Raw genomic sequence first — 24,702 nt, 5'->3', positions numbered from 1 at the left:
AAATATCTTCACCTAAAAACTAGATAGAAGCATTCTCAGAAACTTCTTTGTGATGAGTGCATTCAACCCACAGAGTTGAAACTTCCTTTTTTTAGAACAGTTTTGTAACACTCTCTTTGTAGAATCTGAATGTGGATACTTGGTGCGCTTTGAGGCCTATGCAGGAAATGGAAATATGTTCTCATAAAAACTAAGCAGAAGCATACTCACAAAGTTCTTCGTGATGAGTGCATTCAACTCAGAGACTTAAATCTTCCTTTTGATATAGCAGTTTTAAGACTCTCTTTTTGTAGAATCTGCAAGTGGATATTTGGAGCGCTATGAGGCCTACGCTGCAAAAGGAAATATCTTCACATAAAAACTATACAGAAGCATTCTCAGAAACATCTCTATGATGAGCGCATTGTACATACAGACTTGAACATTCTTTTTGATAGAGCAGTTTTGAAACACTCCTTTTGTAGAATTTGCAAGTGGATATTTGGTGCGCTTTGAGGCCTAATCTGGAAAAGGAAATATCTTCACCTAAAAACTAGACAGAAACATTCTCAGAAACTTCTCTGGGATGAGTACATTCAACCAACAGAGTTGAACATTCCTTTTGATAGACTAGTTTTGAAACACACTTTTTGTAGAATCTGCAAGTGGATATTTGGAGGGCTTTGAGGCCTATGCTGGAAAAGAAAATATCTTCACCTAAAAACTAGACAGAAGCATTCTCAGAAATTCCTTTGTGATGAGTGCATTCAACCCACAGGGTTGAAAGTTCCTTTTGATAGAACAATTCTGACACAATCTTCTTGTAGAATCTGCAAGTGGATATTTGGATTGCTTGAGGCCTATGCTGGAGTAAGAAATAATTTCACATAAAACTACATTGAAGCATTCTCAAAAACGTCTTTGTGATGTGTGCCTTCAACTCACAGAATTGAAACTTCCTTTTGATAAAACAGTTTTGAAACACCATATTGTAGAATCTGCAAGTGGATAGTTTTAGCACTTTGAGGCCTAGCCTGGAAAAGGTTATATCTTCACATCAAAACCGGACAGAAGCATTCTCAGAAACTTCCCTGTGCTTTATGAATTCAACTCACAGACTTGAAACTTCCTTTTGATAGAACAGTTTGGAAACACACTTTTTGTAGAACCTGGAAGTGGATATTTGGAGCGCTTTGAGGTCTATGCAGGAAAAGGAAATACCATCACATAAAAACTAGACAGAAGTATTCTCAGAAACTTCTTCGTGATGTGTGCATTCAACTCACAGAGTTGAACCCTGCTTTTGAAAGAGCAGTTATGAAACGCCCTTTTTGTAGGATCTGCAGGTGGATATTTTTGGCACTTTGAGGCCAATGCTGGAAATGGAAATATGTATTCATAAAAACTAGACAGAAGCATTCTCAGAAACTTCTCTATGTTTTATGATTTCAATTCACAGAGTTGAAGCTTCCTTTTGATAGCGCAGTTTTGAAACGCTCTTTTTGTAGAATCCGCAAGTGGATTTTTGGAGCTCTTTGAAGACTATGCTGCAAAAGGAAACATCTTCATATAAAATTTGGACAGAGGCCTTTTCAGAAACTACTTTGTGATGAGCGCATTCAGCTCACAGGGTTGAACCTTCCTTTTAATAGAACAGTTGTGAAGCACTCTTTTAGTAGAATCTGAAAGTGGATATTTGGAGCTCTTTGAAGCTTATGATGGAAAAGGAAATCTCTTCACAAAAAACCTAGACGGAAGTATTCTCAGAAACTTCATTGTGATGAGTGAGTTCAACTCACAGAGCTGAACCAACCTTTTGATTGAACAGTTTTGAAACACTCTTTCTGTAGAGTCTGCAAGTGGATATTTGGAATGCTTTGAGGCTTGTGCTCGAAAAGGAAATTTCTTCATATAAATACTAGACAGAAGCATGCTCAGAAACTTCTTTGTGATGAGTGCATTGTACTCACAGACTTTAAATTTCCTTTTGATAGAGCAGTTTTGAAACAGTCTTTTTGTAGAATATGCAAGTTTATATTTGGTGCGATTTGAGGGCTAAGCTGGAAAAGGAAATATCTTCACATAAAAACTGGACAGAAGTATTCTCCTATCTTCTTTGTGATGTGTGCATTAAACTAACCGAGTAGAACCTTACTTTTGATAGAGCAGTTTTGAAACACCTTTTTTGTAGAATCTGCAAGTGCATATTTGGAGCGATATTAGGCCTATGGTGAAAAGGGGGATATCTTCGCATAAAAACTAGATAGAAGCATTCTCAGAAACTTCCCTGTGCCTTATGCATTCAACTCACAGCCTTAAAACTTCCTTTTGAAAGAGCAGATTTGAAACACTGTTTTTGTAGAAACTGCAAGTGGATATTTGGAGCGCTTTGAGGCCTACGCAGGAAAAGGAAATATCCCCACATTAAAAGTAGACAAAAGCATTCTCCGAAACTACTTTGTGATGAAGGCATTCACCTCACAGAGTTGAACCTTCCCTTTGATGGAACAGTTTTGAAACACTCTTTCTGTAGAATCTGCAAGTGGATATTTGGAGGGCTTTGAGGCCTATGCTGGAAAAGGAAATATCTTCACATAATAACTAGACGGAAGCATTCACAGAAACTTCTCTGTGATGAGTGCATTCAACTCACAGAGTTCAACCTTCCCTTTGGTAGAACAGTTATGAAACACTCTCTTTGTAGAATCTGCAAGAGATTATTTGGAGCTCATTGAGGCCTATGCTGGAAAAGAAAGTATCTTCCCATAAAAACTAAGCAGAATCATCCTCAGAGATATTTTTGTAATGAGTGCATTCAACTCACAGACTTGAACCTTCCTTTTGATAGAGTAGTTTTGAAACACTCATTTTGTAGAATCTGCAAGTGGATATTTGGAGTGCTTTGAGGTTTATGCTGGAAAAGGAAATATCTTCACATCAAAACTAGACAGAAGCATTCTCAGAAATTTCTGTGTGATGAGTGCATTCAACTCACAGACTTGAACATTCCTTTTGAGAGAACAGTTTTGAAACATTCTTTTTGTAGAATCTGCAAGTGGGTATTTTCAGCGATTTGAGGCCTATGCTTCAAAAAGAGAAATCTTCACATAAAAACTAGACAGAAGCATTCCCAGAAACTTCCCCATGCTCCATGCATTCAACTCACAGACTTAAACCTTCCGTTTGATAGAACAGTTTTGAAACACTCTTTTTGTAGAATCTGCAATTGGATATTTGGAGCGATTTGAGGCCTATGATGAAAAAGCAAATATCTTCACCTTAAAACTAGATAGAAGCATTCTCAGAAACTTCTTTGTGACGAGTGCATTCAACCCACAGAGTTGAAACTTCCTTTTTTTAGAACAGTTTTGTAACACTCTCTTTGTAGAATCTGAATGTGGATACTTGGTGCGCTTTGAGGCCTATGCAGGAAATGGAAATATGTTCTCATAAAAACTAAGCAGAAGCATACTCACAAAGTTCTTAGTGATGAGTGCATTCAACTCAGAGACTTAAATCTTCCTTTTGATATAGCAGTTTTAAGACTCTCTTTTTGTAGAATCTGCAAGTGGATATTTGGAGCGCTATGAGGCCTACGCTGCAAAAGGAAATATCTTCACATAAAAACTATACAGAAGCATTCTCAGAAACATCTCTATGATGAGCGCATTGTACATACAGACTTGAACATTCTTTTTGATAGAGCAGTTTTGAAACACTCCTTTTGTAGAATTTGCAAGTGGATATTTGGTGTGCTTTGAGGCCTAATCTGGAAAAGGAAATATCTTCACCTAAAAACTAGACAGAAACATTCTCAGAAACTTCTCTGGGATGAGTATATTCAACCAACAGAGTTGAACATTCCTTTTGATAGACTAGTTTTGAAACACACTTTCTGTAGAATCTGCAAGTGGATATTTGGAGGGCTTTGAGGCCTATGCTGGAAAAGAAAATATCTTCACCTAAAAACTAGACAGAAGCATTCTCAGAAATTCCTTTGTGATGAGTGCATTCAACCCACAGGGTTGAAAGTTCCTTTTGATAGAACAATTCTGACACAATCTTCTTGTAGAATCTGCAAGTGGATATTTGGATTGCTTGAGGCCTATGCTGGAGTAAGAAATAATTTCACATAAAACTACATTGAAGCATTCTCAAAAACGTCTTTGTGATGTGTGCCTTCTACCCACAGAATTGAAACTTCCTTTTGATAAAACAGTTTTGAAACACCATATTGTAGAATCTGCAAGTGGATAGTTTTAGCACTTTGAGGCCTAGCCTGGAAAAGGTTATATCTTCACATCAAAACCGGACAGAAGCATTCTCAGAAACTTCCCTGTGCTTTATGAATTCAACTCACAGACTTGAAACTTCCTTGATAGAACAGTTTGGAAACACACTTTTTGTAGAACCTGGAAGTGGATATTTGGAGCGCTTTGAGGTCTATGCAGGAAAAGGAAATACCATCACATAAAAACTAGACAGAAGTATTCTCAGAAACTTCTTCTTGATGTGTGCATTCAACTCACAGAGTTGAACCCTGCTTTTGAAAGAGCAGTTAGGAAACGCCCTTTTTGTAGGATCTGCAGGTGGATATTTTTGGCACTTTGAGGCCAATGCTGGAAATGGAAATATGTATTCATAAAAACTAGACAGAAGCATTCTCAGAAACTTCTCTATGTTTTATGATTTCAATTCACAGAGTTGAAGCTTCCTTTTGATAGCGCAGTTTTGAAACGCTCTTTTTGTAGAATCCGCAAGTGGATTTTTGGAGCTCTTTGAAGACTATGCTGCAAAAGGAAACATCTTCATATAAAATTTGGACAGAGGCCTTTTCAGAAACTACTTTGTGATGAGCGCATTCAGCTCACAGGGTTGAACCTTCCTTTTGATAGAACAGTTGTGAAGCACTCTTTTAGTAGAATCTGAAAGTGGAAATTTGGAGCTCTTTGAAGCTTATGATGGAAAAGGAAATCTCTTCACAAAAAACCTTGACGGAAGTATTCTCAGAAACTTCATTGTGATGAGTGAGTTCAACTCACAGAGCTGAACCAACCTTTTGATTGAACAGTTTTGAAACACTCTTTTTGTAGAGTCTGCAAGTGGATATTTGGAATGCTTTGATGCTTGTGCTCGAAAAGGAAATTTCTTCATATAAATACTAGACAGAAGCATGCTCAGAAACTTCTTTGTGATGAGTGCATTGTACTCACAGACTTTAAATTTCCTTTTGATAGAGCAGTTTTGAAACAGTCTTTTTGTAGAATATGCAAGTTTATATTTGGTGCGATTTGAGGGCTAAGCTGGAAAAGGAAATATCTTCACATAAAAACTGGACAGGAGTATTCTCCTATCTTCTTTGTGATGTGTGCATTAAACTAACCGAGTAGAACCTTACTTTTGATAGAGCAGTTTTGAAACACCTTTTTTGTAGAATCTGCAAGTGCATATTTGGAGCGATTTTAGGCCTATGGTGAAAAGGGGGATATCTTCGCATAAAAACTAGATAGAAGCATTCTCAGAAACTTCCCTGTGCCTTATGCATTCAACTCACAGCCTTAAAACTTCCTTTTGAAAGAGCAGATTTGAAACACTGTTTTTGTAGAAACTGCAAGTGGATATTTGGAGCGCTTTGAGGCCTACGCAGGAAAAGGAAATATCCCCACATTAAAAGTAGACAAAAGCATTCTCCGAAACTACTTTGTGATGAAGGCATTCACCTCACAGAGTTGAACCTTCCCTTTGTTGGAACAGTTTTGAAACACTCTTTCTGTAGAATCTGCAAGTGGACATTTGGAGGGCTTTGAGGCCTATGCTGGAAAAGGAAATATCTTCACATAATAACTGGACGGAAGCATTCACAGAAACTTCTCTGTGATGAGTGCATTCAACTCACAGAGTTCAACCTTCCCTTTGGTAGAACAGTTATGAAACACTCTCTTTGTAGAATCTACAAGAGATTATTTGGAGCTCATTGAGGCCTATGCTGGAAAAGAAAGTATCTTCCCATAAAAACTAAGCAGAATCATCCTCAGAGATATTTTTGTAATGAGGGCATTCAACTCACAGACTTGAACCTTCCTTTTGATAGAGTAGTTTTGAAACACTCATTTTGTAGAATCTGCAAGTGGATATTTGGAGTGCTTTGAGGTTTATGCTGGAAAAGGAAATATCTTCACATCAAAACTAGACAGAAGCATTCTCAGAAATTTCTGTGTGAGGAGTGCATTCAACTCACAGACTTGAACATTCCTTTTGAGAGAACAGTTTTGAAACATTCTTTTTGTAGAATCTGCAAGTGGGTATTTTCAGCGATTTGAGGCCTATGCTGCAAAAAGAGAAATCTTCACATAAAAACTAGACAGAAGCATTCCCAGAAACTTCCCCATGCTCCATGCATTCAACTCACGGACTTAAACCTTCCGTTTGATAGAACAGTTTTGAAACACTCTTTTTGTAGAATCTGCAATTGGATATTTGGAGCGATTTGAGGCCTATGATGAAAAAGCCAATATCTTCACCTAAAAACTAGATAGAAGCATTCTCAGAAACTTCTTTGTGATGAGTGCATTCAACCCACAGAGTTGAAACTTCCTTTTTTTAGAACAGTTTTGTAACACTCTCTTTGTAGAATCTGAATGTGGATACTTGGTGCGCTTTGAGGCCTATGCAGGAAATGGAAATATGTTCTCATAAAAACTAAGCAGAAGCATACTCACAAAGTTCTTAGTGATGAGTGCATTCAACTCAGAGACTTAAATCTTCCTTTTGATATAGCAGTTTTAAGACTCTCTTTTTGTAGAATCTGCAAGTGGATATTTGGAGCGCTATGAGGCCTACGCTGCAAAAGGAAATATCTTCACATAAAAACTATACAGAAGCATTCTCAGAAACATCTCTATGATGAGCGCATTGTACATACAGACTTGAACATTCTTTTTGATAGAGCAGTTTTGAAACACTCCTTTTGTAGAATTTGCAAGTGGATATTTGGTGTGCTTTGAGGCCTAATCTGGAAAAGGAAATATCTTCACCTAAAAACTAGACAGAAACATTCTCAGAAACATCTCTGGGATGAGTACATTCAACCAACAGAGTTGAACATTCCTTTTGATAGACTAGTTTTGAAACACACTTTCTGTAGAATCTGCAAGTGGATATTTGGAGGGCTTTGAGGCCTATGCTGGAAAAGAAAATATCTTCACCTAAAAACTAGACAGAAGCATTCTCAGAAATTCCTTTGTGATGAGTGCATTCAACCCACAGGGTTGAAAGTTCCTTTTGATAGAACAATTCTGACACAATCTTCTTGTAGAATCTGCAAGTGGATATTTGGATTGCTTGAGGCCTATGCTGGAGTAAGAAATAATTTCACATAAAACTACATTGAAGCATTCTCAAAAACGTCTTTGTGATGTGTGCCTTCTACTCACAGAATTGAAACTTCCTTTTGATAAAACAGTTTTGAAACACCATATTGTAGAATCTGCAAGTGGATAGTTTTAGCACTTTGAGGCCTAGCCTGGAAAAGGTTATATCTTCACATCAAAACCGGACAGAAGCATTCTCAGAAACTTCCCTGTGCTTTATGAATTCAACTCACAGACTTGAAACTTCCTTGATAGAACAGTTTGGAAACACACTTTTTGTAGAACCTGGAAGTGGATATTTGGAGCGCTTTGAGGTCTATGCAGGAAAAGGAAATACCATCACATAAAAACTAGACAGAAGTATTCTCAGAAACTTCTTCTTGATGTGTGCATTCAACTCACAGAGTTGAACCCTGCTTTTGAAAGAGCAGTTAGGAAACGCCCTTTTTGTAGGATCTGCAGGTGGATATTTTTGGCACTTTGAGGCCAATGCTGGAAATGGAAATATGTATTCATAAAAACTAGACAGAAGCATTCTCAGAAACTTCTCTATGTTTTATGATTTCAATTCACAGAGTTGAACCTTCCTTTTGATAGCGCAGTTTTGAAACGCTCTTTTTGTAGAATCCGCAAGTGGATTTTTGGAGCTCTTTGAAGACTATGCTGCAAAAGGAAACATCTTCATATAAAATTTGGACAGAGGCCTTTTCAGAAACTACTTTGTGATGAGCGCATTCAGCTCACAGGGTTGAACCTTCCTTTTGATAGAACAGTTGTGAAGCACTCTTTTAGTAGAATCTGAAAGTGGAAATTTGGAGCTCTTTGAAGCTTATGATGGAAAAGGAAATCTCTTCACAAAAAACCTAGACGGAAGTATTCTCAGAAACTTCATTGTGATGAGTGAGTTCAACTCACAGAGCTGAACCAACCTTTTTATTGAACAGTTTTGAAACACTCTTTTTGTAGAGTCTGCAAGTGGATATTTGGAATGCTTTGAGGCTTGTGCTCGAAAAGGAAATTTCTTCATATAAATACTAGACAGAAGCATGCTCAGAAACTTCTTTGTGATCAGTGCATTGTACTCACAGACTTTAAATTTCCTTTTGATAGAGCAGTTTTGAAACAGTCTTTTTGTAGAATATGCAAGTTTATATTTGGTGCGATTTGAGGGCTAAGCTGGAAAAGGAAATATCTTCACATAAAAACTGGACAGAAGTATTCTCCTATCTTCTTTGTGATGTGTGCATTAAACTAACCGAGTAGAACCTTACTTTTGATAGAGCAGTTTTGAAACACCTTTTTTGTAGAATCTGCAAGTGCATATTTGGAGCGATTTTAGGCCTATGGTGAAAAGGGGGATATCTTCGCATAAAAACTAGATAGAAGCATTCTCAGAAACTTCCCTGTGCCTTATGCATTCAACTCACAGCCTTAAAACTTCCTTTTGAAAGAGCAGATTTGAAACACTGTTTTTGTAGAAACTGCAAGTGGATATTTGGAGCGCTTTGAGGCCTACGCAGGAAAAGGAAATATCCCCACATTAAAAGTAGACAAAAGCATTCTCCGAAACTACTTTGTGATGAAGGCATTCACCTCACAGAGTTGAACCTTCCCTTTGATGGAACAGTTTTGAAACACTCTTTCTGTAGAATCTGCAAGTGGACATTTGGAGGGCTTTGAGGCCTATGCTGGAAAAGGAAATATCTTCACATAATAACTGGACGGAAGCATTCACAGAAACTTCTCTGTGATGAGTGCATTCAACTCACAGAGTTCAACCTTCCCTTTGGTAGAACAGTTATGAAACACTCTCTTTGTAGAATCTACAAGAGATTATTTGGAGCTCATTGAGGCCTATGCTGGAAAAGAAAGTATCTTCCCATAAAAACTAAGCAGAATCATCCTCAGAGATATTTTTGTAATGAGGGCATTCAAATCACAGACTTGAACCTTCCTTTTGATAGAGTAGTTTTGAAACACTCATTTTGTAGAATCTGCAAGTGGATATTTGGAGTGCTTTGAGGTTTATGCTGGAAAAGGAAATATCTTCACATCAAAACTAGACAGAAGCATTCTCAGAAATTTCTGTGTGATGAGTGCATTCAACTCACAGACTTGAACATTCCTTTTGAGAGAACAGTTTTGAAACATTCTTTTTGTAGAATCTGCAAGTGGGTATTTTCAGCGATTTGAGGCCTATGCTGCAAAAAGAGAAATCTTCACATAAAAACTAGACAGAAGCATTCCCAGAAACTTCCCCATGCTCCATGCATTCAACTCACAGACTTAAACCTTCCGTTTGATAGAACAGTTTTGAAACACTCTTTTTGTAGAATCTGCAATTGGATATTTGGAGCGATTTGAGGCCTATGATGAAAAAGCAAATATCTTCACCTAAAAACTAGATAGAAGCATTCTCAGAAACTTCTTTGTGATGAGTGCATTCAACCCACAGAGTTGAAACTTCCTTTTTTTAGAACAGTTTTGTAACACTCTCTTTGTAGAATCTGAATGTGGATACTTGGTGCGCTTTGAGGCCTATGCAGGAAATGGAAATATGTTCTCATAAAAACTAAGCTGAAGCATACTCACAAAGTTCTTAGTGATGAGTGCATTCAACTCAGAGACTTAAATCTTCCTTTTGATATAGCAGTTTTAAGACTCTCTTTTTGTAGAATCTGCAAGTGGATATTTGGAGCGCTATGAGGCCTACGCTGCAAAAGGAAATATCTTCACATAAAAACTATACAGAAGCATTCTCAGAAACATCTCTATGATGAGCGCATTGTACATACAGACTTGAACATTCTTTTTGATAGAGCAGTTTTGAAACACTCCTTTTGTAGAATTTGCAAGTGGATATTTGGTGTGCTTTGAGGCCTAATCTGGAAAAGGAAATATCTTCACCTAAAAACTAGACAGAAACATTCTCAGAAACTTCTCTGGGATGAGTACATTCAACCAACAGAGTTGAACATTCCTTTTGATAGACTAGTTTTGAAACCCACTTTCTGTAGAATCTGCAAGTGGATATTTGGAGGGCTTTGAGGCCTATGCTGGAAAAGAAAATATCTTCACCTAAAAACTAGACAGAAGCATTCTCAGAAATTCCTTTGTGATGAGTGCATTCAACCCACAGGGTTGAAAGTTCCTTTTGATAGAACAATTCTGACACAATCTTCTTGTAGAATCTGCAAGTGGATATTTGGATTGCTTGAGGCCTATGCTGGAGTAAGAAATAATTTCACATAAAACTACATTGAAGCATTCTCAAAAACGTCTTTGTGATGTGTGCCTTCAACTCACAGAATTGAAACTTCCTTTTGATAAAACAGTTTTGAAACACCATATTGTAGAATCTGCAAGTGGATAGTTTTAGCACTTTGAGGCCTAGCCTGGAAAAGGTTATATCTTCACATCAAATCCGGACAGACGCATTCTCAGAAACTTCCCTGTGCTTTATAAATTCAACTCACAGACTTGAAACTTCCTTTTGATAGAACAGTTTGGAAACACACTTTTTGTAGAACCTGGAAGTGGATATTTGGAGCGCTTTGAGGTCTATGCAGGAAAAGGAAATACCATCACATAAAAACTAGACAGAAGTATTCTCAGAAACTTCTTCATGATGTGTGCATTCAACTCACAGAGTTGAACCCTGCTTTTGAAAGAGCAGTGATGAAACGCCCTTTTTGTAGGATCTGCAGGTGGATATTTTTGGCACTTTGAGGCCAATGCTGGAAATGGAAATATGTATTCATAAAAACTAGACAGAAGCATTCTCAGAAACTTCTCTATGTTTTATGATTTCAATTCACAGAGTTGAACCTTCCTTTTGATAGCGCAGTTTTGAAACGCTCTTTTTGTAGAATCCGCAAGTGGATTTTTGGAGCTCTTTGAAGACTATGCTGCAAAAGGAAACATCTTCATATAAAATTTGGACAGAGGCCTTTTCAGAAACTACTTTGTGATGAACGCATTCAGCTCACAGGGTTGAACCTTTCTTTTGATAGAACAGTTGTGAAGCACTCTTTTAGTAGAATCTGAAAGTGGATATTTGGAGCTCTTTGAAGCATATGATGGAAAAGGAAATCTCTTCACAAAAAACCTAGACGGAAGTATTCTCAGAAACTTCATTGTGATGAGTGAGTTCAACTCACAGAGCTGAACCAACCTTTTGATTGAACAGTTTTGAAACACTCTTTTTGTAGAGTCTGCAAGTGGATATTTGGAATGCTTTGAGGCTTGTGCTCGAAAAGGAAATTTCTTCATATAAATACTAGACAGAAGCATGCTCAGAAACTTCTTTGTGATGAGTGCATTGTACTCACAGACTTTAAATTTCCTTTTGATAGAGCAGTTTTGAAACAGTCTTTTTGTAGAATATGCAAGTTTATATTTGATGCGATTTGAGGGCTAAGCTGGAAAAGGAAATATCTTCACACAAAAACTGGACAGAAGTATTCTCCTATCTTCTTTGTGATGTGTGCATTAAACTAACCGAGTAGAACCTTACTTTTGATAGAGCAGTTTTGAAACACCTTTTTTGTAGAATCTGCAAGTGCATATTTGGAGCGATTTTAGGCCTATGGTGAAAAGGGGGATATCTTCGCATAAAAACTAGATAGAAGCATTCTCAGAAACTTCCCTGTGCCTTATGCATTCAACTCACAGCCTTAAAACTTCCTTTTGAAAGAGCAGATTTGAAACACTGTTTTTGTAGAAACTGCAATTGGATATTTGGAGCGCTTTGAGGCCTACGCAGGAAAAGGAAATATCCCCACATTAAAAGTAGACAAAAGCATTCTCCGAAACTACTTTGTGATGAAGGCATTCACCTCACAGAGTTGAACCTTCCCTTTGATGGAACAGTTTTGAAACACTCTTTCTGTAGAATCTGCAAGTGGATATTTGGAGGGCTTTGAGGCCTATGCTGGAAAAGGAAATATCTTCACATAATAACTGGACGGAAGCGTTCACAGAAACTTCTCTGTGATGAGTGCATTCAACTCACAGAGTTCAACCTTCCCTTTGGTAGAACAGTTATGAAACACTCTCTTTGTAGAATCTACAAGAGATTATTTGGAGCTCATTGAGGCCTATGCTGGAAAAGAATGTATCTTCCCATAAAAACTAAGCAGAATCATCCTCAGAGATATTTTTGTAATGAGGGCATTCAACTCACAGACTTGAACCTTCCTTTTGATAGAGTAGTTTTGAAACACTCATTTTGTAGAATCTGCAAGTGGATATTTGGAGTGCTTTGAGGTTTATGCTGGAAAAGGAAATATCTTCACATCAAAACTAGACAGAAGCATTCTCAGAAATTTCTGTGTGATGAGTGCATTCAACTCACAGACTTGAACATTCCTTTTGAGAGAACAGTTTTGAAACATTCTTTTTGTAGAATCTGCAAGTGGGTATTTTCAGCGATTTGAGGCCTATGCTGCAAAAAGAGAAATCTTCACATAAAAACTAGACAGAAGCATTCCCAGAAACTTCCCCATGCTCCATGCATTCAACTCACAGACTTAAACCTTCCGTTTGATAGAACAGTTTTGAAACACTCTTTTTGTAGAATCTGCAATTGGATATTTGGAGCGATTTGAGGCCTATGATGAAAAAGCAAATATCTTCACCTAAAAACTAGATAGAAGCATTCTCAGAAACTTCTTTGTGATGAGTGCATTCAACCCACAGAGTTGAAACTTCCTTTTTTTAGAACAGTTTTGTAACACTCTCTTTGTAGAATCTGAATGTGGATACTTGGTGCGCTTTGAGGCCTATGCAGGAAATGGAAATATGTTCTCATAAAAACTAAGCAGAAGCATACTCACAAAACTCTTCGTGATGAGTGCATTCAACTCAGAGACTTAAATCTTCCTTTTGATATAGCAGTTTTAAGACTCTCTTTTTGTAGAATCTGCAAGTGGATATTTGGAGCGCTATGAGGCCTACGCTGCAAAAGGAAATATCTTCACATAAAAACTATACAGAAGCATTCTCAGAAACATCTCTATGATGAGCGCATTGTACATACAGACTTGAACATTCTTTTTGATAGAGCAGTTTTGAAACACTCCTTTTGTAGAATTTGCAAGTGGATATTTGGTGTGCTTTGAGGCCTAATCTGGAAAAGGAAATATCTTCACCTAAAAACTAGACAGAAACATTCTCAGAAACTTCTCTGGGATGAGTACATTCAACCAACAGAGTTGAACATTCCTTTTGATAGACTAGTTTTGAAACCCACTTTCTGTAGAATCTGCAAGTGGATATTTGGAGGGCTTTGAGGCCTATGCTGGAAAAGAAAATATCTTCACCTAAAAACTAGACAGAAGCATTCTCAGAAATTCCTTTGTGATGAGTGCATTCAACCCACAGGGTTGAAAGTTCCTTTTGATAGAACAATTCTGACACAATCTTCTTGTAGAATCTGCAAGTGGATATTTGGATTGCTTGAGGCCTATGCTGGAGTAAGAAATAATTTCACATAAAACTACATTGAAGCATTCTCAAAAACGTCTTTGTGATGTGTGCCTTCAACTCACAGAATTGAAACTTCCTTTTGATAAAACAGTTTTGAAACACCATATTGTAGAATCTGCAAGTGGATAGTTTTAGCACTTTGAGGCCTAGCCTGGAAAAGGTTATATCTTCACATCAAATCCGGACAGACGCATTCTCAGAAACTTCCCTGTGCTTTATAAATTCAACTCACAGACTTGAAACTTCCTTTTGATAGAACAGTTTGGAAACACACTTTTTGTAGAACCTGGAAGTGGATATTTGGAGCGCTTTGAGGTCTATGCAGGAAAAGGAAATACCATCACATAAAAACTAGACAGAAGTATTCTCAGAAACTTCTTCATGATGTGTGCATTCAACTCACAGAGTTGAACCCTGCTTTTGAAAGAGCAGTGATGAAACGCCCTTTTTGTAGGATCTGCAGGTGGATATTTTTGGCACTTTGAGGCCAATGCTGGAAATGGAAATATGTATTCATAAAAACTAGACAGAAGCATTCTCAGAAACTTCTCTATGTTTTATGATTTCAATTCACAGAGTTGAACCTTCCTTTTGATAGCGCAGTTTTGAAACGCTCTTTTTGTAGAATCCGCAAGTGGATTTTTGGAGCTCTTTGAAGACTATGCTGCAAAAGGAAACATCTTCATATAAAATTTGGACAGAGGCCTTTTCAGAAACTACTTTGTGATGAACGCATTCAGCTCACAGGGTTGAACCTTTCTTTTGATAGAACAGTTGTGAAGCACTCTTTTAGTAGAATCTGAAAGTGGATATTTGGAGCTCTTTGAAGCATATGATGGAAAAGGAAATCTCTTCACAAAAAACCTAGACGGAAGTATTCTCAGAAACTTCATTGTGATGAGTGAGTTCAACTCACAGAGCTGAACCAACCTTTTGATTGAACAGTTTTGAAACACTCTTTTTGTAGAGTCTGCAAGTGGATATTTGGAATGCTTTGAGGCTTGTGCTCGAAAAGGAAATTTCTTCATATAAATACTAGACAGAAGCATGCTCAGAAACTTCTTTGTGATGAGTGCATTGTACTCACAGACTTTAAATTTCCTTTTGATAGAGCAGTTTTGAAACAGTCTTTTTGTAGAATATGCAAGTTTATATTTGATGCGATTTGAGGGCTAAGCTGGAAAAGGAAATATCTTCACACAAAAACTGGACAGAAGTATTCTCCTATCTTCTTTGTGATGTGTGCATTAAACTAACCGAGTAGAACCTTACTTTTGATAGAGCAGTTTTGAAACACCTTTTTTGTAGAATCTGCAAGTGCATATTTGGAGCGATTTTAGGCCTATGGTGAAAAGGGGGATATCTTCGCATAAAAACTAGATAGAAGCATTCTCAGAAACTTCCCTGTGCCTTATGCATTCAACTCACAGCCTTAAAACTTCCTTTTGAAAGAGCAGATTTGAAACACTGTTTTTGTAGAAACTGCAATTGGATATTTGGAGCGCTTTGAGGCCTACGCAGGAAAAGGAAATATCCCCACATTAAAAGTAGACAAAAGCATTCTCCGAAACTACTTTGTGATGAAGGCATTCACCTCACAGAGTTGAACCTTCCCTTTGATGGAACAGTTTTGAAACACTCTTTCTGTAGAATCTGCAAGTGGATATTTGGAGGGCTTTGAGGCCTATGCTGGAAAAGGAAATATCTTCACATAATAACTGGACGGAAGCGTTCACAGAAACTTCTCTGTGATGAGTGCATTCAACTCACAGAGTTCAACCTTCCCTTTGGTAGAACAGTTATGAAACACTCTCTTTGTAGAATCTACAAGAGATTATTTGGAGCTCATTGAGGCCTATGCTGGAAAAGAATGTATCTTCCCATAAAAACTAAGCAGAATCATCCTCAGAGATATTTTTGTAATGAGGGCATTCAACTCACAGACTTGAACCTTCCTTTTGATAGAGTAGTTTTGAAACACTCATTTTGTAGAATCTGCAAGTGGATATTTGGAGTGCTTTGAGGTTTATGCTGGAAAAGGAAATATCTTCACATCAAAACTAGACAGAAGCATTCTCAGAAATTTCTGTGTGATGAGTGCATTCAACTCACAGACTTGAACATTCCTTTTGAGAGAACAGTTTTGAAACATTCTTTTTGTAGAATCTGCAAGTGGGTATTTTCAGCGATTTGAGGCCTATGCTGCAAAAAGAGAAATCTTCACATAAAAACTAGACAGAAGCATTCCCAGAAACTTCCCCATGCTCCATGCATTCAACTCACAGACTTAAACCTTCCGTTTGATAGAACAGTTTTGAAACACTCTTTTTGTAGAATCTGCAATTGGATATTTGGAGCGATTTGAGGCCTATGATGAAAAAGCAAATATCTTCACCTAAAAACTAGATAGAAGCATTCTCAGAAACTTCTTTGTGATGAGTGCATTCAACCCACAGAGTTGAAACTTCCTTTTTTTAGAACAGTTTTGTAACACTCTCTTTGTAGAATCTGAATGTGGATACTTGGTGCGCTTTGAGGCCTATGCAGGAAATGGAAATATGTTCTCATAAAAACTAAGCAGAAGCATACTCACAAAACTCTTCGTGATGAGTGCATTCAACTCAGAGACTTAAATCTTCCTTTTGATATAGCAGTTTTAAGACTCTCTTTTTGTAGAATCTGCAAGTGGATATTTGGAGCGCTATGAGGCCTACGCTGCAAAAGGAAATATCTTCACATAAAAACTATACAGAAGCATTCTCAGAAACATCTCTATGATGAGCGCATTGTACATACAGACTTGAACATTCTTTTTGATAGAGCAGTTTTGAAACACTCCTTTTGTAGAATTTGCAAGTGGATATTTGGTGTGCTTTGAGGCCTAATCTGGAAAAGGAAATATCTTCACCTAAAAACTAGACAGAAACATTCTCAGAAACTTCTCTGGGATGAGTACATTCAACCAACAGAGTTGAACATTCCTTTTGATAGACTAGTTTTGAAACCCACTTTCTGTAGAATCTGCAAGTGGATATTTGGAGGGCTTTGAGGCCTATGCTGGAAAAGAAAATATCTTCACCTAAAAACTAGACAGAAGCATTCTCAGAAATTCCTTTGTGATGAGTGCATTCAACCCACAGGGTTGAAAGTTCCTTTTGATAGAACAATTCTGACACAATCTTCTTGTAGAATCTGCAAGTGGATATTTGGATTGCTTGAGGCCTATGCTGGAGTAAGAAATAATTTCACATAAAACTACATTGAAGCATTCTCAAAAACGTCTTTGTGATGTGTGCCTTCAACTCACAGAATTGAAACTTCCTTTTGATAAAACAGTTTTGAAACACCATATTGTAGAATCTGCAAGTGGATAGTTTTAGCACTTTGAGGCCTAGCCTGGAAAAGGTTATATCTTCACATCAAATCCGGACAGACGCATTCTCAGAAACTTCCCTGTGCTTTATAAATTCAACTCACAGACTTGAAACTTCCTTTTGATAGAACAGTTTGGAAACACACTTTTTGTAGAACCTGGAAGTGGATATTTGGAGCGCTTTGAGGTCTATGCAGGAAAAGGAAATACCATCACATAAAAACTAGACAGAAGTATTCTCAGAAACTTCTTCATGATGTGTGCATTCAACTCACAGAGTTGAACCCTGCTTTTGAAAGAGCAGTGATGAAACGCCCTTTTTGTAGGATCTGCAGGTGGATATTTTTGGCACTTTGAGGCCAATGCTGGAAATGGAAATATGTATTCATAAAAACTAGACAGAAGCATTCTCAGAAACTTCTCTATGTTTTATGATTTCAATTCACAGAGTTGAACCTTCCTTTTGATAGCGCAGTTTTGAAACGCTCTTTTTGTAGAATCCGCAAGTGGATTTTTGGAGCTCTTTGAAGACTATGCTGCAAAAGGAAACATCTTCATATAAAATTTGGACAGAGGCCTTTTCAGAAACTACTTTGTGATGAACGCATTCAGCTCACAGGGTTGAACCTTTCTTTTGATAGAACAGTTGTGAAGCACTCTTTTAGTAGAATCTGAAAGTGGATATTTGGAGCTCTTTGAAGCATATGATGGAAAAGGAAATCTCTTCACAAAAAACCTAGACGGAAGTATTCTCAGAAACTTCATTGTGATGAGTGAGTTCAACTCACAGAGCTGAACCAACCTTTTGATTGAACAGTTTTGAAACACTCTTTTTGTAGAGTCTGCAAGTGGATATTTGGAATGCTTTGAGGCTTGTGCTCGAAAAGGAAATTTCTTCATATAAATACTAGACAGAAGCATGCTCAGAAACTTCTTTGTGATGAGTGCATTGTACTCACAGACTTTAAATTTCCTTTTGATAGAGCAGTTTTGAAACAGTCTTTTTGTAGAATATGCAAGTTTATATTTGATGCGATTTGAGGGCTAAGCTGGAAAAGGAAATATCTTCACACAAAAACTGGACAGAAGTATTCTCCTATCTTCTTTGTGATGTGTGCATTAAACTAACCGAGTAGAACCTTACTTTTGATAGAGCAGTTTTGAAACACCTTTTTTGTAGAATCTGCAAGTGCATATTTGGAGCGATTTTAGGCCTATGGTGAAAAGGGGGATATCTTCGCATAAAAACTAGATAGAAGCATTCTCAGAAACTTCCCTGTGCCTTATGCATTCAACTCACAGCCTTAAAACTTCCTTTTGAAAGAGCAGATTTGAAACACTGTTTTTGTAGAAACTGCAATTGGATATTTGGAGCGCTTTGAGGCCTACGCAGGAAAAGGAAATATCCCCACATTAAAAGTAGACAAAAGCATTCTCCGAAACTACTTTGTGATGAAGGCATTCACCTCACAGAGTTGAACCTTCCCTTTGATGGAACAGTTTTGAAACACTCTTTCTGTAGAATCTGCAAGTGGATATTTGGAGGGCTTTGAGGCCTATGCTGGAAAAGGAAATATCTTCACATAATAACTGGACGGAAGCGTTCACAGAAACTTCTCTGTGATGAGTGCATTCAACTCACAGAGTTCAACCTTCCCTTTGGTAGAACAGTTATGAAACACTCTCTTTGTAGAATCTACAAGAGATTATTTGGAGCTCATTGAGGCCTATGCTGGAAAAGAATGTATCTTCCCATAAAAACTAAGCAGAATCATCCTCAGAGATATTTTTGTAATGAGGGCATTCAACTCACAGACTTGAACCTTCCTTTTGATAGAGTAGTTTTGAAACACTCATTTTGTAGAATCTGCAAGTGGATATTTGGAGTGCTTTGAGGTTTATGCTGGAAAAGGAAATATCTTCACATCAAAACTAGACAGAAGCATTCTCAGAAATTTCTGTGTGATGAGTGCATTCAACTCACAGACTTGAACATTCCTTTTGAGAGAACAGTTTTGAAACATTCTTTTTGTAGAATCTGCAAGTGGGTATTTTCAGCGATTTGAGGCCTATGCTGCAAAACGAGAAATCTTCACATAAAAACTAGACAGAAGCATTCCCAGAAACTTCCCCATGCTCCATGCATTCAACTCACAGACTTAAACCTTCCGTTTGATAGAACAGTTTTGAAACACTCTTTTTGTAGAATCTCCAATTGGATATTTGGAGCGATTTGAGGCCTATGATGAAAAAGCAAATATCTTCACCTAAAAACTAGATAGAAGCATTCTCAGAAACTTCTTTGTGATGAGTGCATTCAACCCACAGAGTTGAAACTTCCTTTTTTTAGAACAGTTTTGTAACACTCTCTTTGTAGAATCTGAATGTGGATACTTGGTGCGCTTTGAGGCCTATGCAGGAAATGGAAATATGTTCTCATAAAAACTAAGCAGAAGCATACTCACAAAACTCTTCGTGATGAGTGCATTCAACTCAGAGACTTAAATCTTCCTTTTGATATAGCAGTTTTAAGACTCTCTTTTTGTAGAATCTGCAAGTGGATATTTGGAGCGCTATGAGGCCTACGCTGCAAAAGGAAATATCTTCACATAAAAACTATACAGAAGCATTCTCAGAAACATCTCTATGATGAGCGCATTGTACATACAGACTTGAACATTCTTTTTGATAGAGCAGTTTTGAAACACTCCTTTTGTAGAATTTGCAAGTGGATATTTGGTGTGCTTTGAGGCCTAATCTGGAAAAGGAAATATCTTCACCTAAAAACTAGACAGAAACATTCTCAGAAACTTCTCTGGGATGAGTACATTCAACCAACAGAGTTGAACATTCCTTTTGATAGACTAGTTTTGAAACCCACTTTCTGTAGAATCTGCAAGTGGATATTTGGAGGGCTTTGAGGCCTATGCTGGAAAAGAAAATATCTTCACCTAAAAACTAGACAGAAGCATTCTCAGAAATTCCTTTGTGATGAGTGCATTCAACCCACAGGGTTGAAAGTTCCTTTTGATAGAACAATTCTGACACAATCTTCTTGTAGAATCTGCAAGTGGATATTTGGATTGCTTGAGGCCTATGCTGGAGTAAGAAATAATTTCACATAAAACTACATTGAAGCATTCTCAAAAACGTCTTTGTGATGTGTGCCTTCAACTCACAGAATTGAAACTTCCTTTTGATAAAACAGTTTTGAAACACCATATTGTAGAATCTGCAAGTGGATAGTTTTAGCACTTTGAGGCCTAGCCTGGAAAAGGTTATATCTTCACATCAAATCCGGACAGACGCATTCTCAGAAACTTCCCTGTGCTTTATAAATTCAACTCACAGACTTGAAACTTCCTTTTGATAGAACAGTTTGGAAACACACTTTTTGTAGAACCTGGAAGTGGATATTTGGAGCGCTTTGAGGTCTATGCAGGAAAAGGAAATACCATCACATAAAAACTAGACAGAAGTATTCTCAGAAACTTCTTCATGATGTGTGCATTCAACTCACAGAGTTGAACCCTGCTTTTGAAAGAGCAGTTATGAAACGCCCTTTTTGTAGGATCTGCAGGTGGATATTTTTGGCACTTTGAGGCCAATGCTGGAAATGGAAATATGTATTCATAAAAACTAGACAGAAGCATTCTCAGAAACTTCTCTATGTTTTATGATTTCAATTCACAGAGTTGAACCTTCCTTTTGATAGCGCAGTTTTGAATCGCTCTTTTTGTAGAATCCGCAAGTGGATTTTTGGAGCTCTTTGAAGACTATGCTGCAAAAGGAAACATCTTCATATAAAATTTGGACAGAGGCCTTTTCAGAAACTACTTTGTGATGAACGCATTCAGCTCACAGGGTTGAACCTTTCTTTTGATAGAACAGTTGTGAAGCACTCTTTTAGTAGAATCTGAAAGTGGATATTTGGAGCTCTTTGAAGCATATGATGGAAAAGGAAATCTCTTCACAAAAAACCTAGACGGAAGTATTCTCAGAAACTTCATTGTGATGAGTGAGTTCAACTCACAGAGCTGAACCAACCTTTTGATTGAACAGTTTTGAAACACTCTTTTTGTAGAGTCTGCAAGTGGATATTTGGAATGCTTTGAGGCTTGTGCTCGAAAAGGAAATTTCTTCATATAAATACTAGACAGAAGCATGCTCAGAAACTTCTTTGTGATGAGTGCATTGTACTCACAGACTTTAAATTTCCTTTTGATAGAGCAGTTTTGAAACAGTCTTTTTGTAGAATATGCAAGTTTATATTTGATGCGATTTGAGGGCTAAGCTGGAAAAGGAAATATCTTCACACAAAAACTGGACAGAAGTATTCTCCTATCTTCTTTGTGATGTGTGCATTAAACTAACCGAGTAGAACCTTACTTTTGATAGAGCAGTTTTGAAACACCTTTTTTGTAGAATCTGCAAGTGCATATTTGGAGCGATTTTAGGCCTATGGTGAAAAGGGGGATATCTTCGCATAAAAACTAGATAGAAGCATTCTCAGAAACTTCCCTGTGCCTTATGCATTCAACTCACAGCCTTAAAACTTCCTTTTGAAAGAGCAGATTTGAAACACTGTTTTTGTAGAAACTGCAATTGGATATTTGGAGCGCTTTGAGGCCTACGCAGGAAAAGGAAATATCCCCACATTAAAAGTAGACAAAAGCATTCTCCGAAACTACTTTGTGATGAAGGCATTCACCTCACAGAGTTGAACCTTCCCTTTGATGGAACAGTTTTGAAACACTCTTTCTGTAGAATCTGCAAGTGGATATTTGGAGGGCTTTGAGGCCTATGCTGGAAAAGGAAATATCTTCACATAATAACTGGACGGAAGCGTTCACAGAAACTTCTCTGTGATGAGTGCATTCAACTCACAGAGTTCAACCTTCCCTTTGGTAGAACAGTTATGAAACACTCTCTTTGTAGAATCTACAAGAGATTATTTGGAGCTCATTGAGGCCTATGCTGGAAAAGAAAGTATCTTCCCATAAAAACTAAGCAGAATCATCCTCAGAGATATTTTTGTAATGAGGGCATTCAACTCACAGACTTGAACCTTCCTTTTGATAGAGTAGTTTTGAAACACTCATTTTGTAGAATCTGCAAGTGGATATTTGGAGTGCTTTGAGGTTTATGCTGGAAAAGGAAATATCTTCACATCAAAACTAGACAGAAGCATTCTCAGAAATTTCTGTGTGATGAGTGCATTCAACTCACAGACTTGAACATTCCTTTTGAGAGAACAGTTTTGAAACATTCTTTTTGTAGAATCTGCAAGTGGGTATTTTCAGCGATTTGAGGCCTATGCTGCAAAACGAGAAATCTTCACATAAAAACTAGACAGAAGCATTCCCAGAAACTTCCCCATGCTCCATGCATTCAACTCACAGACTTAAACCTTCCGTTTGATAGAACAGTTTTGAAACACTCTTTTTGTAGAATCTCCAATTGGATATTTGGAGCGATTTGAGGCCTATGATGAAAAAGCAAATATCTTCACCTAAAAACTAGATAGAAGCATTCTCAGAAACTTCTTTGTGATGAGTGCATTCAACCCACAGAGTTGAAACTTCCTTTTTTTAGAACAGTTTTGTAACACTCTCTTTGTAGAATCTGAATGTGGATACTTGGTGCGCTTTGAGGCCTATGCAGGAAATGGAAATATGTTCTCATAAAAACTAAGCAGAAGCATACTCACAAAGTTCTTCGTGATGAGTGCATTCAACTCAGAGACTTAAATCTTCCTTTTGATATAGCAGTTTTAAGACTCTCTTTTTGTAGAATCTGCAAGTGGATATTTGGAGCGCTATGAGGCCTACGCTGCAAAAGGAAATATCTTCACATAAAAACTATACAGAAGCATTCTCAGAAACATCTCTATGATGAGCGCATTGTACATACAGACTTGAACATTCTTTTTGATAGAGCAGTTTTGAAACACTCCTTTTGTAGAATTTGCAAGTGGATATTTGGTGCGCTTTGAGGCCTAATCTGGAAAAGGAAATATCTTCACCTAAAAACTAGACAGAAACATTCTCAGAAACTTCTCTGGGATGAGTACATTCAACCAACAGAGTTGAACATTCCTTTTGATAGACTAGTTTTGAAACACACTTTTTGTAGAATCTGCAAGTGGATATTTGGAGGGCTTTGAGGCCTATGCTGGAAAAGAAAATATCTTCACCTAAAAACTAGACAGAAGCATTCTCAGAAATTCCTTTGTGATGAGTGCATTCAACCCACAGGGTTGAAAGTTCCTTTTGATAGAACAATTCTGACACAATCTTCTTGTAGAATCTGCAAGTGGATATTTGGATTGCTTGAGGCCTATGCTGGAGTAAGAAATAATTTCACATAAAACTACATTGAAGCATTCTCAAAAACGTCTTTGTGATGTGTGCCTTCAACTCACAGAATTGAAACTTCCTTTTGATAAAACAGTTTTGAAACACCATATTGTAGAATCTGCAAGTGGATAGTTTTAGCACTTTGAGGCCTAGCCTGGAAAAGGTTATATCTTCACATCAAAACCGGACAGAAGCATTCTCAGAAACTTCCCTGTGCTTTATGAATTCAACTCACAGACTTGAAACTTCCTTTTGATAGAACAGTTTGGAAACACACTTTTTGTAGAACCTGGAAGTGGATATTTGGAGCGCTTTGAGGTCTATGCAGGAAAAGGAAATACCATCACATAAAAACTAGACAGAAGTATTCTCAGAAACTTCTTCGTGATGTGTGCATTCAACTCACAGAGTTGAACCCTGCTTTTGAAAGAGCAGTTATGAAACGCCCTTTTTGTAGGATCTGCAGGTGGATATTTTTGGCACTTTGAGGCCAATGCTGGAAATGGAAATATGTATTCATAAAAACTAGACAGAAGCATTCTCAGAAACTTCTCTATGTTTTATGATTTCAATTCACAGAGTTGAACCTTCCTTTTGATAGCGCAGTTTTGAAACGCTCTTTTTGTAGAATCCGCAAGTGGATTTTTGGAGCTCTTTGAAGACTATGCTGCAAAAGGAAACATCTTCATATAAAATTTGGACAGAGGCCTTTTCAGAAACTACTTTGTGATGAGCGCATTCAGCTCACAGGGTTGAACCTTCCTTTTGATAGAACAGTTGTGAAGCACTCTTTTAGTAGAATCTGAAAGTGGATATTTGGAGCTCTTTGAAGCTTATGATGGAAAAGGAAATCTCTTCACAAAAAACCTAGACGGAAGTATTCTCAGAAACTTCATTGTGATGAGTGAGTTCAACTCACAGAGCTGAACCAACCTTTTGATTGAACAGTTTTGAAACACTCTTTCTGTAGAGTCTGCAAGTGGATATTTGGAATGCTTTGAGGCTTGTGCTCGAAAAGGAAATTTCTTCATATAAATACTAGACAGAAGCATGCTCAGAAACTTCTTTGTGATGAGTGCATTGTACTCACAGACTTTAAATTTCCTTTTGATAGAGCAGTTTTGAAACAGTC

Source organism: Pongo pygmaeus, chromosome 17 (genome assembly GCF_028885625.2).
Source record: "Pongo pygmaeus isolate AG05252 chromosome 17, NHGRI_mPonPyg2-v2.0_pri, whole genome shotgun sequence".
NCBI lineage: Eukaryota > Metazoa > Chordata > Mammalia > Primates > Hominidae > Pongo > Pongo pygmaeus.
This window is presented reverse-complemented; position numbering follows the sequence as displayed.